Source organism: Chiloscyllium punctatum, chromosome 11, assembly GCF_047496795.1.
Source record: "Chiloscyllium punctatum isolate Juve2018m chromosome 11, sChiPun1.3, whole genome shotgun sequence".
Lineage (NCBI taxonomy): Eukaryota > Metazoa > Chordata > Chondrichthyes > Orectolobiformes > Hemiscylliidae > Chiloscyllium > Chiloscyllium punctatum.
Window position 1 is genome coordinate 103557359 of NC_092749.1, and position 16250 is coordinate 103573608.

A 16250-nucleotide genomic window follows, 5' to 3' on the forward strand; every position below is an offset into this window, starting at 1 on the left:
CATGCACACACGAGGAGAATGTGCAAACTCCACACAGATGATGGCCAGAGGCTGGAATTGAACTTGAGTCCCTGGCGCCGTGAGACAGCAGTGCTAATCTTGTGGACTAACACAATAAAGTAAAATAAAGTGACATGATTTAGTTACATGATGGTGCAGTGTATTGAAACATGTCACCCTGAGAGTGACCTCACACTCTCTAGAAATATAACGATAAATCATATCTTATATATTTCTAGAGCAGAACGTTAGCCATTGATGGACAATAGCAGAAATCCTCCACATGACTTTACACCATAAATTGTTGTTTTGCATTAACAAATTTCTGATATACACTCAGTAGAGAAGAAGTATTCCTTGGGATCGTGCTTGGGATTTTCCATTGTATAATCTTCTTGGTATCGTCTTTCATCATGAAAATTTCTGCTATAAATTATATCACAGTACTGAAATGGACAGCTGGAGTAGGCAGATTTATTTTACTTTATTGTCATTTTATTAGAATTCATGAGAAGAAAACTCACAAGGGACGAAGTAATTTTGATTTCAAGAGCAAGCTCATATGAAAATTTCAACACAAAGTGAAATGTTTAGCAAACATTCTGTTGGCCATATCACAGAATCTCAATTACAGTGCAGAAGGAGACTATTCGGTCCATCGTGCCTATGCCAGCTCTGGTCCAGCTCCATTGCCTCGTGCCATTTTCCTGCCTTTTCCATATATTCCTGTACACCATTACTATCCCCAAAAAGAATCCAGTGCCCTCTTGAATACCTGAATTAAACTTGCCTTCATTAATTTCCAGGCAGTGCATTATAATTCCTAACAATTCCGTGTGCTGAAGTACTTTTATGATATTTCCCTGGTTTCGTTCGCACAACAGTTTAAATCTATGCCCTCCCATTCTTGTTTCTTTTACAAGCAGAGATGGCTATAACCCTTCTATTCTGTCCGGCCCACTCATGATTTTGAAAACCTTTCTTTTGTTCAGGAAGGACAGTGCATTTGAAAAGGTGGCCAAACAAATGCAGTGGTCAGTGACCATGTGGGTTTTGTTGATCCAAACAAAACTTATAGGCAGACCTAGTGAGCTATTCCCTTCACTATCAGAGGAGGCATCTGGGGCATATGAGGATGTGAAGCCATCTAAAGTGCATATGAGCTTGTGTAAGAAGCCTACAGACAATGTTTCAGAAATATTAGAAGGGACAGTGGTCAAATCTACGTTGAGTTTGAACAGTTCAAACAAAGTCATTTTGAGAGGTGGATCAGGGCATTAAATATAGAGCAAACCTATGATGCTCTTAGAGAAATGATTATTTTGGAGGAGTTCAAAAATTCACTTCCTGAAGTAGTGAGAACTCATGTGGAAGAGTAGAGAGTTAAAATGGCAAGATTAGCAGCTAAAATGGCTGATGATTATGATTTGGTCCATAAATCAAAGTTTGGCTTCCAGAATCTACTTCAATCCGTGAGGGATAGAAATTGGGGGAAAGAGGAATTCTCACATAGAAATGGAAAGGTAGATCTCGGTGAAGATCATATGGATAACTTACTACAGATTAGAAAGGAAACCCTTGAAGGGGAAAGAGAAGTTAAAAACTCTGGTGTTTTCACTGCAATTAAGTAGGCCACATGAAATCATAGTGTTGGTGGGTTAGGAAAAGTGCTAGGAAGCCAGATGTAGGAAAACAGGATAAACCAATGGATTTTGTTGGAGTGGTAATGGAAAGCACAGTGGATGCTACAAAGCTGCACCAGAGTGTATAACCTGGTCGGAGGTTAGTTATGAAGGAAATGCCAGATCTTTTTAAACCATATACCTGCAAAGATAAATGTTTACTTACATGGGCCAGCAGCAGCAGATAAAGAGGTTACAACACTAAGAGATACAGGATTCTCTCAATCTTTGATGTTGAAGGATGAGGAGATATGTACCTCAGAAGGACTATTACCAGAAAAGGTACTAGTAATGGGAATTCATGGTGAGATAAGAAGCCCTCAATTATGTAGAGTGAGGTTAGAGTGTCCAGTGAAGAGTGGAGAGGTTGTGGTAGGAGTTCAGGACAAACTCTCAGCTCCAGGAATACAATTTGTCCTTAGTAGGAGTGCTGCCAACCGTGGTTAAAAAGCCAGTGGAAACTCAGGCAACTGAAATAAAGCAGGACACATATCCTGGGATTTTTCCTGACTACGTGCTAATGAGGTCACAAAGTCACCAGTTGAAACAGGAGAGATAAAAGAGTACAGATAAGAAAGTTGAAACAGAATTAGCAGAGGCTGTGTTTGATGGGATGGTTGACACAAACCAGAAGCAGATAGATAACAAAGAAGACATCTTTAGCTCAGATAAATTAACTGAATTACAGCAGAAAAATGAAAATTTAAAGCGATTATATCAAAAGGCATAGACAGTAAAAGAATCCAAATGTATCCCTGAATACTATTTTCTTAGAAATGATGTCTTAATGAAGAAATTGAGGCCATCACATAATCAAGCAGATGAGAAATGGGCAGAAGTTCATCAAATCGTATTGCCAGTGCATTATAGAAAGGCGGTGTCGCGGGTGGCACATGAGCTACCACTGTGGGGTGATTTAGGAGTGAGAAAAAGACAAGCTAAAATACAAAAACAGTTTTACTGGTTTGGACTGCACAAGGAGTTGAATTTTGCCAGACATGTCACACATGTCAGGTAATTGGAAAATCAAAGGCAGTAATAAAATCAGCAACTTTAATGCCCATTCCTGCATTTGAGGAACCTTTTACAAGAGTCTTAATTGATTGCACATAAAACAAAAAATCGGAATCAGTATTTGTTAGCAATAATGGATGTGTCCACTAGATTTGGGTTGGGCCGAAGGGCCTGTTTCCACACTGTAGGGAAACTAAATTAAACATTTCCAGAGGCCATTCCATTACTCATTATCACAGCGAAAAAGGATCATAAAGGAATTACTCAATTTTTCATGATATATGCACTACCCACAGGGATACAATTAGATCAAGGGTCAAACTTTACATCAAAATTATTCAAAGAAGTTATGGACGGTTTAGAAATAAAACAATTCAAATCTATTGGCTAGATCAGGGAGCACTGGAAAGGTGGCATCAGAAATTAAAGGCCATGTTGAGGGCTTATAGTCAAGACTATACAGATGATTGGGAGAATGGAATTCCATTTGTACTTTTTGCAATCAGAGATGCACTAAACGAATCGACCAAATTCCCACCATTTGAATTAGCTTTTGGGCATGAAGCGAGAAGACCGCTAAAATTGATTAAGGAGAAACTGATAAGTCAGAATTCAGAGACCATGTACTTGGACTATGTGTCAAATTTTCAGGAACAATTAAATAAAGCAGGGGAGTTGGCTAGACAACACTTAAAAGTATCAAAGCATAGACTGAAACAGGAAGCAGACAAGAAATCAAAAATGCGCACTTTTGCTATCAGGAATAAGGTGTTAGTGTTACTTCTAGTGATAGGTGAACCTTTAAAAGCAAGGTTTAGTGGACCTGATCAAGTTGAAAGGAATTTGAGTGAGGTGAACTATTTAATAAGGACTCCAGACAGGAAGAAATCTCACAAAGTGTGTCATGTGAATATGCTCAAAAGGTATTTTGACAAGGAAGGAAAGCCAAAGGAGACTGTGTTATTGGTTACAACACAAAAGGAAGAACCAAGTTCAGAAGACTCTGAATTAGACACGTCTCAAAATAAATTGGACAATGAAGAAGTTGTCAAAACTTGGGATAAATTATTGAGTTACCTTCCAGAGAAAAATCAAAATGATCTGAAAAGGTTATTACTACCACATGGGGTGATATGTGGAAATAAGCTTGGAAGTACCAACCTAATTATGAATGATGTAGATATAGGAGATGTTGTTCTGATTAAGCAACATCCTTATAGGCATAACCCTCTAAAATTGACACAGGTTCAAAAGGAGATTGAACGCATGCTCCGAGATGACATAATCGAAGTGAGTTACAGTGACTAGAACTCACCCGTAGCAATGGTGCCAAAACCAGATGGTACCCAACAGTTATATGTGAGCTGTTGCAAAGTCAACACAGTTACAAAGATTGATGCATATCCGATTCCACATTTGGAAGACTGTGTTGAAAAGGTGAGACAAGCAACTCATATTTCTAAGTTCAACTTGCTCATAGGATACCTTTGTCTGAAAGAGCAAAGACAATTTGTGCTTTCGTAACGTCAAATGGACTGTATCAGTTTAAAGTCATGCCATTTGGTATGAAAATGCGTCAGCCACATTTCAGAGACTAATCAATATGGTCTTTGCCAGATTACCCAACTGTGTCATATATATAGATGACCTGGTGATTTTTAGTCACACATGGAAAGAACATTTGCAATATTTATCAGACTTGTTCGATTGACTTCAGAAGGCAGGGTTAGTGATAAACCTGGCTAAAAGTGAATTTGCCAAAGCCCAAGTAACTTTCCTGAGCCATGTTATTGGACAGGGACAAATGGCCCCAAGGAATGCAAAAAACAAAAGTAATTGGGCAGTTTCCCAGACCAGCGACAAAAAGAGCAGTACTACAATTCCTGCAATTGAGTGGATTTTATCAAAAATTTGTATCAAATTTTATCAGTATGGCTGCTGCACTCATTGAATTGCTAAAGAAAGGCAAGAGGTTTCAATGGACAGTGGATTGTCAGAAGGTACTTGACAGCCTGAAAGCTGTGTTAACCACTGCCCCAGTTTTCACCACCCCCAACTACGCAAAGCCATTCAGGATTGCTATTGATGCAAGTGATGTGGGTGTCAGTGCTGAGCTCTTACAGGAAGACGAAAAGATAGAAAGACCTATAAGTATTTCTCCAGGAAATTGAACATTCATCAGCAAAAATATTCAACAGTTGAGAAGGGGACTTTGAGCTTGGTGTTGGCATTACAATCTTTCAATGTTTATGCTACCAGTACTGTATCTGAGACAATCATATACACTGATCATAACTCATTGAAGTTTGTGGAGAAACTTAAGGACAAAAATGCCTGTTTAGGTGGAGCTTGTTGTTACAGCCATTCAACTTGAAAGTTATTTATGTGGCAGGATGAGAAAACGTGATTGCCGATGTATTGTCAAGACTTTAATGAGAAACGGAGGCATTCGGTGGCAGGAGCAAAACAGACTGAAACAACATGTAGTAGTGCATGTTTGCATGGTTATTGTCAATGTAATGTATATGTGTGTTGTAGAGTACTAACATTTTAAGATTAAGGGGTTTTAAGATGAATCTATATTTGGATTTTAACGTTTCATTTTGTTTTAAGTGGGGACGTATGATGATGTTGCTCCTTTCACAAGGTTATGCTGTCTTAGTGTCAAAGAGTCATAGAGATGTCCAGCATAGAAACAGACCCTTCGGTCCAACCTGTCCATGCTGACCAGATATCCCAACCCAATCTAGTCCCACCTGCCAGCACCCGGCCCATATCCCTCCAAACCCTTCATATTCAGAAACCCATCCAAATGCCTCTTAAATGTTGTAATTGTTCCAGCCTCCACCACATCCTCTGGCAACTCATTCCATACACGTACCACCCTCTGTGTGAAAAGGTTGCCCCGTAGGTCTCTTTTATATCTTTCCCCTCTCACCCTAAACCTATGCCCTCCCCGACCCCAGGGAAAAGACTTTGTCTATTTATCCTATCCATGCCCCTCATAATTTTGTAAACCTCTATAAGGTCACCCCTCAGCCTCCGACGCTCCAGGGAAAACAGCCCCAGCCTGTTCAGCCTCTCCCTGCAGCTCAGATCTTCGATCCCTGGCAACATCCTTGTAAATCTTTTCTGAACCCTTTCAAGTTTCGCAACATCTTTCCGATAGGAAGGAGACCAGAATTGCACGTAATATTCCAACAGTGGCCTAACCAATGTCCTATACAGCTGCAACATGACCTCCCAACTCCTGTACTCAATACTCTGACCAATTCAGGAAAGTATACCAAACGCCTTCTTCACTATCCTATCTACCTGCAACTCCACTTTCAAGGAGCAATGAACCTGCACTCCAAGGTCTCTTTGTTCAGCAATACTCCCTAGGTAAAAACAATAACTGCAGATGCTGGAAACCAAATTCTGGATTAGTGGTGCTGGAAGAGCACAGCAGTTCAGGCAGCATCCAACGAGCAGCGAAATCGACGTTTCTTTTGCCCGAAATGTCGATTTTGCTGCTCATTGGATGCTGCCTGAACTGCTGTGCTCTTCCAGCACCACTAATCCAGAACATCCCTAGGACCTTACCATTAAGTGTATAAGTCCTGCTAAGATTTGCTTTCCCAAAATGCAGCACTTCGCATTTATCTGAATTAAATTCCATCTGCCACTTCTCAGCCCATTGGCCCATCTGGTACAGATCCTGTTGTAATCTGAGGTAACCCTCTTCGCTGTCCACTACACCTCCAATTTTTGTGTCATCTGCAAACTTACTAACTGTACCTCTTATGCTCGCATCCAAATCATTTATGTAAATGCCAAAAAGTAGAGGGCCTAGCACCGATCCTTGTGACAGTCCACTGGTCACAGGCCTCCAGTCTGAAAAACAACCCTCCACCACCCCCCTCTGTCTTCTACCTTTGAGCCAGTTCTGTATCCAAATGGCTAGTTCTCCTTGTATTCCATGAGATCTAACCTTGTTAATCAGTCTCCCATGGGGACCCTTGTCAAACGCCTTACTGAAGTCCATATAGATCACATCTACTACTCTGCCCTCATCAATTCTTCTTTGTTACTTTATCAAAAACTCAATGAAGTTTGTGAGACATGATTTCCCATGCACAAAGCCATGTTGACGATTCCTAATCAGTCCTTGTCTTTCCAAATACATGTACATCTTGTCCCTCAGGATTGCCTCCAACAACTTGCCCACCATCAAGGTCAGGCTCACCTGTCTATAGTTCCCTGGCTTGTCCTTACCACCTTTCTTAAACAATGGCACCACGTTTGCCAACCTCCAGTCTTCCGGCACCTCATCTGTGACTCTCGATGATACAAAGATCTCAGCAAGAGGCCCAGCAATCACTTCTCTAGCTTCCCACAGAGTTCTCGGGTATACCTGATCAGGTTCTGGGGATTTATCCACCTTTAACCGTTTCAAGACATCCAGCACTCCCTCCTCTGTTATGTGGACATTTTTCAAGATGTCACCATCTATTTCCCTACAGTCTATATCTTCCATATCCTTTTCCACAGTAAATACTGATGCAAAATATTCATTTAGTATCTCCCCTATTTTCTGTGGCTCCACACAAAGGCTGCCTTGCTGATCGTTGAGGGAACTTTGAGGGACCCTATTCTCTCCCCAATTACCCTTTTGTTCTTAATGTATTTGTAAAAACCCTTTGCATTCTCCTTAATTCTATTTGCCAACACTATCTCATGTCCCCTTTTCGCCCTCCTGATTTCCCTCTTAAGTATGCTCCTATTTCCTTTATACTCTTCCAAGGATTCACTCAATCTATCCTGTCTATACCTGACATATGCTTCCTTCTTTTTCTTAACCAAACCCTCAATTTCTTTAGTCATCCAGCATTCCCTTTACCTACCAGCCTTCCCTTTCACCCTTACAGGAATATACTTTCTCTGGATTCCTGTTATCTCATTTCTGAATGCTTCCCATTTTCCAGCCGTCCCTTTACCTGCGAACATCTGCCTCCAATCGGCTTTGAAAAGTTCTTGCCTAATACCGTCAAAATTGGCCTTTCTCCAATTTAGGACTTCAACTTTTAGATCTGGTCTATCCTTTTCCATCATTATTTTAAAACGATTAGAATTATGGTCACTGGCCCCAAAGTGCTCCCCCACTGACACCTCAGTCACCTGCCCTGCCTTATTTCCCAAGAGTAGGTCAAGTTTTGCACCTTCTCTAGTAGGTACATCCACATACTGAATCAGAAAATTGTCTTGTACACACTTAAGAGATTCCTCTCCATCTAAACCTTTAACACAATGGCAGTCCCAGTTGATGTTTGGGAAGTTAAAATCCCCTACCATAACTACTCTATTATTCTTACAGATAGCTCATAGAGATGTACAGCACAGAAACAGATCCTTCGGTCCAACTTGTGCCTGCCAACCAGATATCCCAACCCAATCTAGTCCCACCGGCCCATATCCCTCCAAACCCTTCCTAATGCCTTTTAAATGTTGTAATTGTACCAGCCTCCACCACTTCCTCTGGAAGCTCATTCCACACACATAGCACTTTCTGTGTGAAAAAGTTGCCCCTTAGGTCTCTTTTATACCTTTCCCCTCTCACCCTAAACCAATGCCCCCTAGTTTTGGACTCCCCCACCCCAGGGAAAATACATTGTCCATTTATCCTATCCATGCTCCTCATGATTTTATTAACCTCTATAAGTTCTTCCCTTAACCTCCAACGCTTCAGGGAAAACAGCCCTAGCCTATTCAACCTCTCCCTATAGCTCAAATCCTCCAACCCTGGCAACATCCTTGTAAATCTTTTCTGAACCCTTTCAGGTTTCACAAGGAGATTGGCTTTTTTTTGGAGAGGTTGTAAAAACAGCGATTCTGAAAAGTCTAGGTTTGGTTTTTACCAGTCTGGCCGTTCACTGAAAACAGTCAGTTAGTTTGAAACTGCTGGTCTAAAAAACAGTTACTTGGCAGAAAGTGTTCCATGCTGAACCCCTCTGACATCTCTCTCTCTCCTGTAAGACCCTGTGTTTGATTTTTCCCAATGTGCCAAGGTATGCTTATGGGAATCATTGTAAGTTAGGACAGTCTGTTTGGTTTTCAGATAAGTTAAGTTATTCTCTATTCTGTTCTCTTCTGTTTGCATTTCTTTCTGTAATCTTGCAAATAAATTCTGTTTTGTTTAGAACTAAGTGGTTGGGCCAGCTGTATCCCTCCTGGAATATCTACTGGACACCTGCTTAAAATGACTAGCAAATTTACGGTCGAGACTACTTTCTTGATGTTTTGAGGGGTTCTGGCCTGGTCCACAATAGCTCCCTCAACCAGCTAAGTTCACCACCACCCAGATAAAATCCCTGCCCTTTGTGTTGAGTTTTAGTTGGGTATTCAACCTGAGAGGGCATCAAAGTGATTCGGAGTCATATAGACATACAGCATGGAAACAGAGCCTTCAGTCTAATTAGTCCACACCATGTTCCCAAACCAAATTAGTCCCACCTGCTTGCTTTTGGCTCAAAGCACTCCAAATATTTCCAATTCATGAACTTATTCAAATGTCTTTTAAATGTTGTAACTGTACCTCCATCACCACTCCCTCTGGCAGTTGGTTCCAGATACAAGCATCTCTCTGGGTAAAAAAGTTACCCCACGTGTCCCCTTTTTAAATTTTTCTTCTTTTACCTTAAACATATGCCCACTAGTTTTGAATCCCTGAACATGAGCCTCAGTTTCATCTGACAGCCACACACTTACATTTCAAACTGTTCACTCAACAAGGGGGCAATATTGTATGTTTCACGATATTTCCTTGGCAAAAGAATCTTTGAAAGGAATTTAAATGAACAAAATAATTTACAACAGAGAATTATGGCACAAATGTTTTCACCATTGCGTTTTCCCTTGCATTAATTTGAATTTTAAAACGAACAAGTGTGCTTTAAAGTGCTGGCACAATTTGATGCAAATGATGTTAGTCTAGTATCTCGTCCATTAAACTGCTGTCACTACATCGACACAATAACATGTATTTTTAAATAAAAATACATGCCTTGTTTATCTAACTACAGTCGTGAATTAATTTGGAATCTGATCATGGGAGCTTTATGTGGACAGGAGTGGTATCTTAAACAGAACAGGAGAATTTTCTACGCTGGCCATATCCAGTGAGTGCAGTCTTAACAAGCAACTTAAGCATTTCATCAAAAATCACAGCATGCTAAGGTACAACATGAATAATAAATTCAACATGGATAATACCTCTTACTGGTGGGTGTTAACAATTCAATTCATTCTCAGACCCATTATGTACCTTGTTTATGTTCTGCAGTGTGTTGACATCAGTGAGACAAAGGAATATTTTCTTCCGCTGAATCACTGATAACAAAAGATGATGTGAACCACCATTATTGACACCTTTATTTTTCCATACCAATGCATTCTGACTGACACTGGGTACGTTTGCCTTATTTGATGTCTGACAGAAGACAGCTAATTATCTTCCCAATATGTTAGTGCTTTTTTTGAGGAGGATAGAAAGCAGCCTCATTGAAACCTATACCTCAATGTTAATAAAATCAGATTTGAAACAGATAGCCATAGAAATCGGCTGTGAACAAAGTGTTGGCCTGCATCAAACATTAATTAGTCTCAGCCTGGAATTTACCTTTTGCAGTTTAGGCACATTTTTTGCAATGCAATACCAAGTGAAAATAACAACTACACTATTACTTTATTTGATTTTAAAATTATACTGCATTTATATTAACTTAAAATATCAATTAGTTAGTATTTTGCAAAGTCCTTCTATTATGGTTCTATTGGTGCATCAATTTTGTAAAATCCACGGGCGAAGTCAAATAAATGTCTTTTTTTGAGAGTTTTTTTGAGAGTTTTGGTGTTTGCAGTGGCACTGCAACAATTTTAAAAGTGTCTCTCAAAACTCTTGGCAAGTTCCTTTCAGCCCCTTCTACTCTTGAGGTATATTACTATGGCAGCAATTACCTTGTAGAAATTGAAATTGTTTATACAAGAATATGGACAGTGAACAGTGACAGTTTAGTTATCATGACCTTTTACAGTAGGGTTGGTCCATGGTTGCCAAAAGTCTAAAATTTAGTTGATTTTGAAAGTAAATTTACAAAATTATTTTCAGCTTCTTAATGCCAGTGTGCAGGGGTGACAGATAGTGAGCCCCCCACTAAGATTGGAATGTCACTGTTGTTTGAATGTAGAAAACAAAAACATGCAAGCACCCTGCAAAATGCTTTGTTTACCCCTTCCACAATTGGCCTCCAAGCTGACAGTATAAACATGCTCCCAAGTATAAGATTCACTTAAAGAACCTGAAAAATCTACTATTGCATCAGAGGATGAAATTTTGTACTGATTGCCAATTCTAAGCATATTCACCCTAATTGTTAGGTGTACTCAGTAAACACGAACAAACTTTTTAATCATAGTTATTCACTTCTCAGTGCAGATAATAGCATGGAAAACTGTTTCTGATCTCCATGAAAATAACAGGAAAAATTGAAGCCATTATAATTGAAATTTTAAGGAATCTATCAAATTCCCCAAGGACATGTCAAAGCACTTGTACTTGGGGCGAGTGAGAGTGATCTGAATGGTTTGGTGCACTAGGACAGTGTGCTAATGGGAAACACCTAAAGTTATTTCACCATGATGTTATGATTCCCATTGGTGTTATTACTGGACAAATTAGATTGCAGACCAAAACCTGGCTGCTAGATCATATTTTGTTCTTATTTGGATTTAATAGGTGGTCTGATCAGTGAAACAAAGCACACATGTGGAGTGGTACGGTGGCTCACTGGTTGGCACTGCTGCCCCACAGCACCAGGGACCCAGGTTTGATTCTAGCCTCAGGTGGCAGCATTGTGTGGAGTTTGCACATTCCTTCCGTGTCTGCGGGGGTTTCCTCCCACAGTCCAAAGATGTGCGGTTTAGGTGAATTGGCCATGCTAAATTGCCCATAGTGTTTAGGGATGTGTAAGTTAGGTGTATTAGTCAGGTTAAATGTAGGGGAATGGGTTTGGGTGGGTTACTCTTCAGAGGGTCTGTGTGGTGGGCCGAAGGGCCTGTTGCCACACCGTAGGGATTCAATGTCACATTCATGGTTTTAATAATAAAAAAATAAGCTCTTTAAACAAAAGAAATTAGGATAAAATTAACCAAAAAAGTAACATTGAACATTCATATAAAGCTTTTTAATCAACCAGAAAAAATGCAACCCTATTAATCACAACAGTATCCCCTCATTCAAATACAAGAGAGAATGCCCTTCTTTATCCCATGTAGCATTTGGCTTAGCTGTGGTTTCAATTTCCAGTTGTGAGAATCTGGTAGTTACTTCCTTGATTAAGCTCAAATGTTCTCAGCTTCAAATAGCTCATCCAGGCTTTCAGCTAAATACTTCTGATCTGAAAATTTTAAACTGAACTCTTCATACTCAAGTTTTAACTATTCTAAACTATCTTCTCCCTTACCCAGGAACAATTACTTTACACTGTTATGACATGAGAAAATGCATTGATGCTTGAGCCCCACTATTCCAGGGATGATTATAAAAGTTAAAGATTTAACCAAAGTACATTAACACCCTAATTTACTTCATGAAGAAAACACTGACCAGATTCCTGCACTTAACAAAAAATAGTATTCATTATAAATAATCAGTCTACCCTGTTATGAACCAGGCCACACCTCCTCAAAGTATTTGAAGAAGGCAGCCTAGACCCTAACTTTTTCTTATTTTAAAGGGAGAGGTGAAGTGGATATTCAAGAGCGATGCAGCTGGTCAAACCACTTAGCTTTAAGCAAAACAGAATTTATTTAAACAATACTGTTGAAATGCGAACAAAAGAACACTGAATTTAGAAGAACTTAACTACTGGAAAACATAGGAGAAAGTTAACTGACACAATACAGCAACTTAACTAAGGAACTGTTCCAATCCAGTAACCTACCATAAACATACTCCTTGGCAAAAAGTTAATTTCAAACACAGATTCCTACAGGCAGGAGGGAACAACTTCCAGAGAGAGTTCAGAGAGAAAGGCCAGTCAAGAATCTTCAATGAAGCTTGCAGCCTTTCAGCATCTTTTGATTGTCACAGCTAAACCCAAACTAGAAAAAAAACTTGAACTGGGAGAGCTGGCCACTACCCTGCCATTGTTAAACTAGACACTTCCACACCTTTGCCTTTACACTCTATCTAGAACAAAACCCAAGGACAAAATAAACTTTTTAAAGTTACAGCAACATCATACCTCCTCCTTTTAAAAAAATGAATCATCAAGATATAAATTGTTTCATTTTAAACCCCTTAGTTTTACTTTGTTAATACACTACAATATATAAAAATCATCTAAGGATACAAACATTCACTGCTACATTCTATTTCAGTCTGTTCGCTCCTGCCACTGAACACCTCAACTTTTTCATCCAAGTCTTGACAATGCAGCAGTGATTACGATTTCTCATCCTGCCATATGTATAATTTTCAAATTGAATGGTTGCAATAATAAGCTCCATCTAAGCAGACTGATATTTTTGTCTTAAAGTATCTCCAAAAATGTTAATGAGTTATGATCAGTGTATGTTTTTGTCTCAGACATATTACTGGCAACATGAATGTTAAAATGCTGTAACACCATTACCAATTCAAAACCCCTTCTCTATTATCAAATATTTCCATTGATGAATGTTCAATTTCCTGGAGAAATACCTTTGCATTTTCTCATTGTCTTCTTGTAAGAGTATGACACGAACACCCACATTACTTGCATCGGTAGCCACCTTGAATGGCTTTGAATAATTAGGTTTGGCTAATATTGGGGCAGTGGTTAACACAGTTTTCAGGCTGTCAAATGCCTTCTGAAAGTTTGCTATCTACTGAAACATTCTGCATTTCTGCAGTAATTTATTGAGTGGATCATCCATACTGTTAAAATTCAGTATAAATTTCTGATAAAACCCACTCATTCCCAGGAATGGTCTTCATTGATGCTATGGGAAACTCTCCAATAACCTTTTTTAGATTAGATTAGATTAGATTACTTACAGTGTGGAAACAGGCCCTTCGGCCCAACAAGTCCACACCGCCCCGCCGAAGCGTAACCCACCCATACCCCTACATCTACATCTACCCCTTACCTAACACTACGGGCAATTTAGCATGGCCAATTCACCTGACCTGCACATCTTTGGAGTGTGGGAGGAAACCGGAGCACCCGGAGGAAACCCACGCAGACACGGGGAGAACGTGCAAACTCCACACAGTCAGTCGCCTGTCAATTTGTTTTCACATTCTGTGGGACCATCCATCCATGTCCAATAACAGCCCAGGAATGTGACTTGGGCTTTGGCAAATTCACTCTTTGCCAGGTTTATCACCAAGCTTGCCTCCAGAAGTCAATCGAATAATTCAGATAAATTCTACAAATGTTCCTTTCATGTGTGACTACTTATCACCAGGTCATTGAAGTATACCATACAATTGGGTAATCCAGAAATGACTTTATTGATTAGTCTTTGCAATGTGGCTGGCACATTTTTTATGTCAAATGGCATGACTTTGAATTGATACAGTCCATTAGATATTACGAAAGCAGAAATTGTCTTTGCTGTTTCAGATAAGGATACCTGTCAGTATCGACAGAGTAAGACCACTTTAGAAATATATATTGCTTGTCCCACCTGTCTCAATACAGTCTTCCAAACTTGGAATTGGAAATTAATCAGACTTTGCAACTGCATTGACTTTGTGATGGTCTGCATTTCACCATTGGGTACCATCTGGTTTTGGCACCATTACAATGGATAAGCTCCAGTCACTGTAACTCACTTCGATTATGTTGGTGAGGAGCATGTGTTCACGTTCCTTTTGAACCTGTGCCAATTTTAGAGGGATGTTGCTTATTTGGAACAGCATTTCCTATATCTATGTCATGCATAATTAGATTAGTACTTCCCAGCTTATTTCCATATATCACCCCATGTGATAGTAATAATTCTTTCAGATCATTTTGATTTTCCTCTGGAAGGTAACTCAATAATTTATCCCAAGTTTTGACAACTTCAATTTAATTTGAGGAATGTCCAATTCAGAATCCTCTGAACTTGGTTCTTCACTTGTGCTATAACTAGTAACATATTCTCCATTTGCTTTTCTTCTTTATTAAAATACCTTTTGTGCATATTCACGACACACGCTGTGAGATTTCTTTCTGTCTGGAGACCTTATTAAGTAGTTCATCTCACTCAATCTTCTTTCAACTTGATAAGATCCACCAAACCTTACTTTTAAAGGTTCAACTATCACTGGAAGTAACCCTAATATTTTGTCTCCATTAGCAAAATTGCAAGTTTTTGATTTCTTGTCCGCTTCCTGCTTCATCATATACTGTGATTTTTAAAATGCTGTCTAGCCAATACCCCTGCTGTATTTACCCATTCCCGACAGTTTGACACATAGTCCAAATATGTCATTTTTGAATGCTAATTTCTCCTTAATCATTTCTAGTGGTCCTCTCACTTCATGCCCAAACACTAATTCAAATGGACTGAATTTGGTTAATTCATTTGGTGCATCTCTAATGGCAAAAAGTAGAAACAGAATTCCTTTATCCCAATCATCTGGATAGCTTGACTATAAGCCTCTGACATGGTCTTTAATGTCAGATGCCACCTTTCTATCACTCTCTGCAATTCTGGATGGTACGCAGCAGATTTGAGTTGTTTTATTTCTAAGCTGTCCGTAACTTCCTTGAATAATTTTGATGTAAAACCTAACCCTAATCTGTTTGTATCTCTGCATGTAGTCCGAAACTAATGAAAAATTTGAGTAACGCTTCCTCAATCATTTTAGTTGTGATATTGCACAATGGAATGGTCTCTGACAATCTAGTGGAACATCCATTATTGTTAATAAATATGAAGTCCCACTACTTGTTTTAGATTGGGGTTCTATGCAATCAATTAAGACTCTTGTAAAGGTTCCTCAAATGCAAAAATAGGTATTGAAGGTGCTAGTATTATTACTGCCTGCGGTTTTCCAATTACCTGACAGGTATGCCATGTCTGACAATATTCAACTACATCCTTATGCAGTCCAGGTGAGTAAAAATGTTTATGTATTTTCTTTTGAGCCTCCATTACCCTGAAATGACCTTCTACTGGTAATTCATGTGCTACCCACAATACCCCATTTCTATAACGCACTAGCAATACAATTTGATGAATGTCTGCCCATTTTTCATCTGCCTGAATTCGTGATGGTCTCCATTTCCTCAACAAGACATCATTTTTCAGATAGTAGCATTCAAGAATACACTCAGATTCTTCATTCGTGTACACGTTTTGATACAATTCCTTCAGTTTTTCATCTTTCTGTTGTAACTTGGTTAATTCCTTTGATCTAAAAATATCCATTTTGTCCCTCCACCTGTTCCTGTTTTGTCTCAACCATTCGATCAAACATGGTTTCTGATAATTCCACGTCAACTTCCTTATCTGCATGCTTCGATTTTTCCTCCTGCT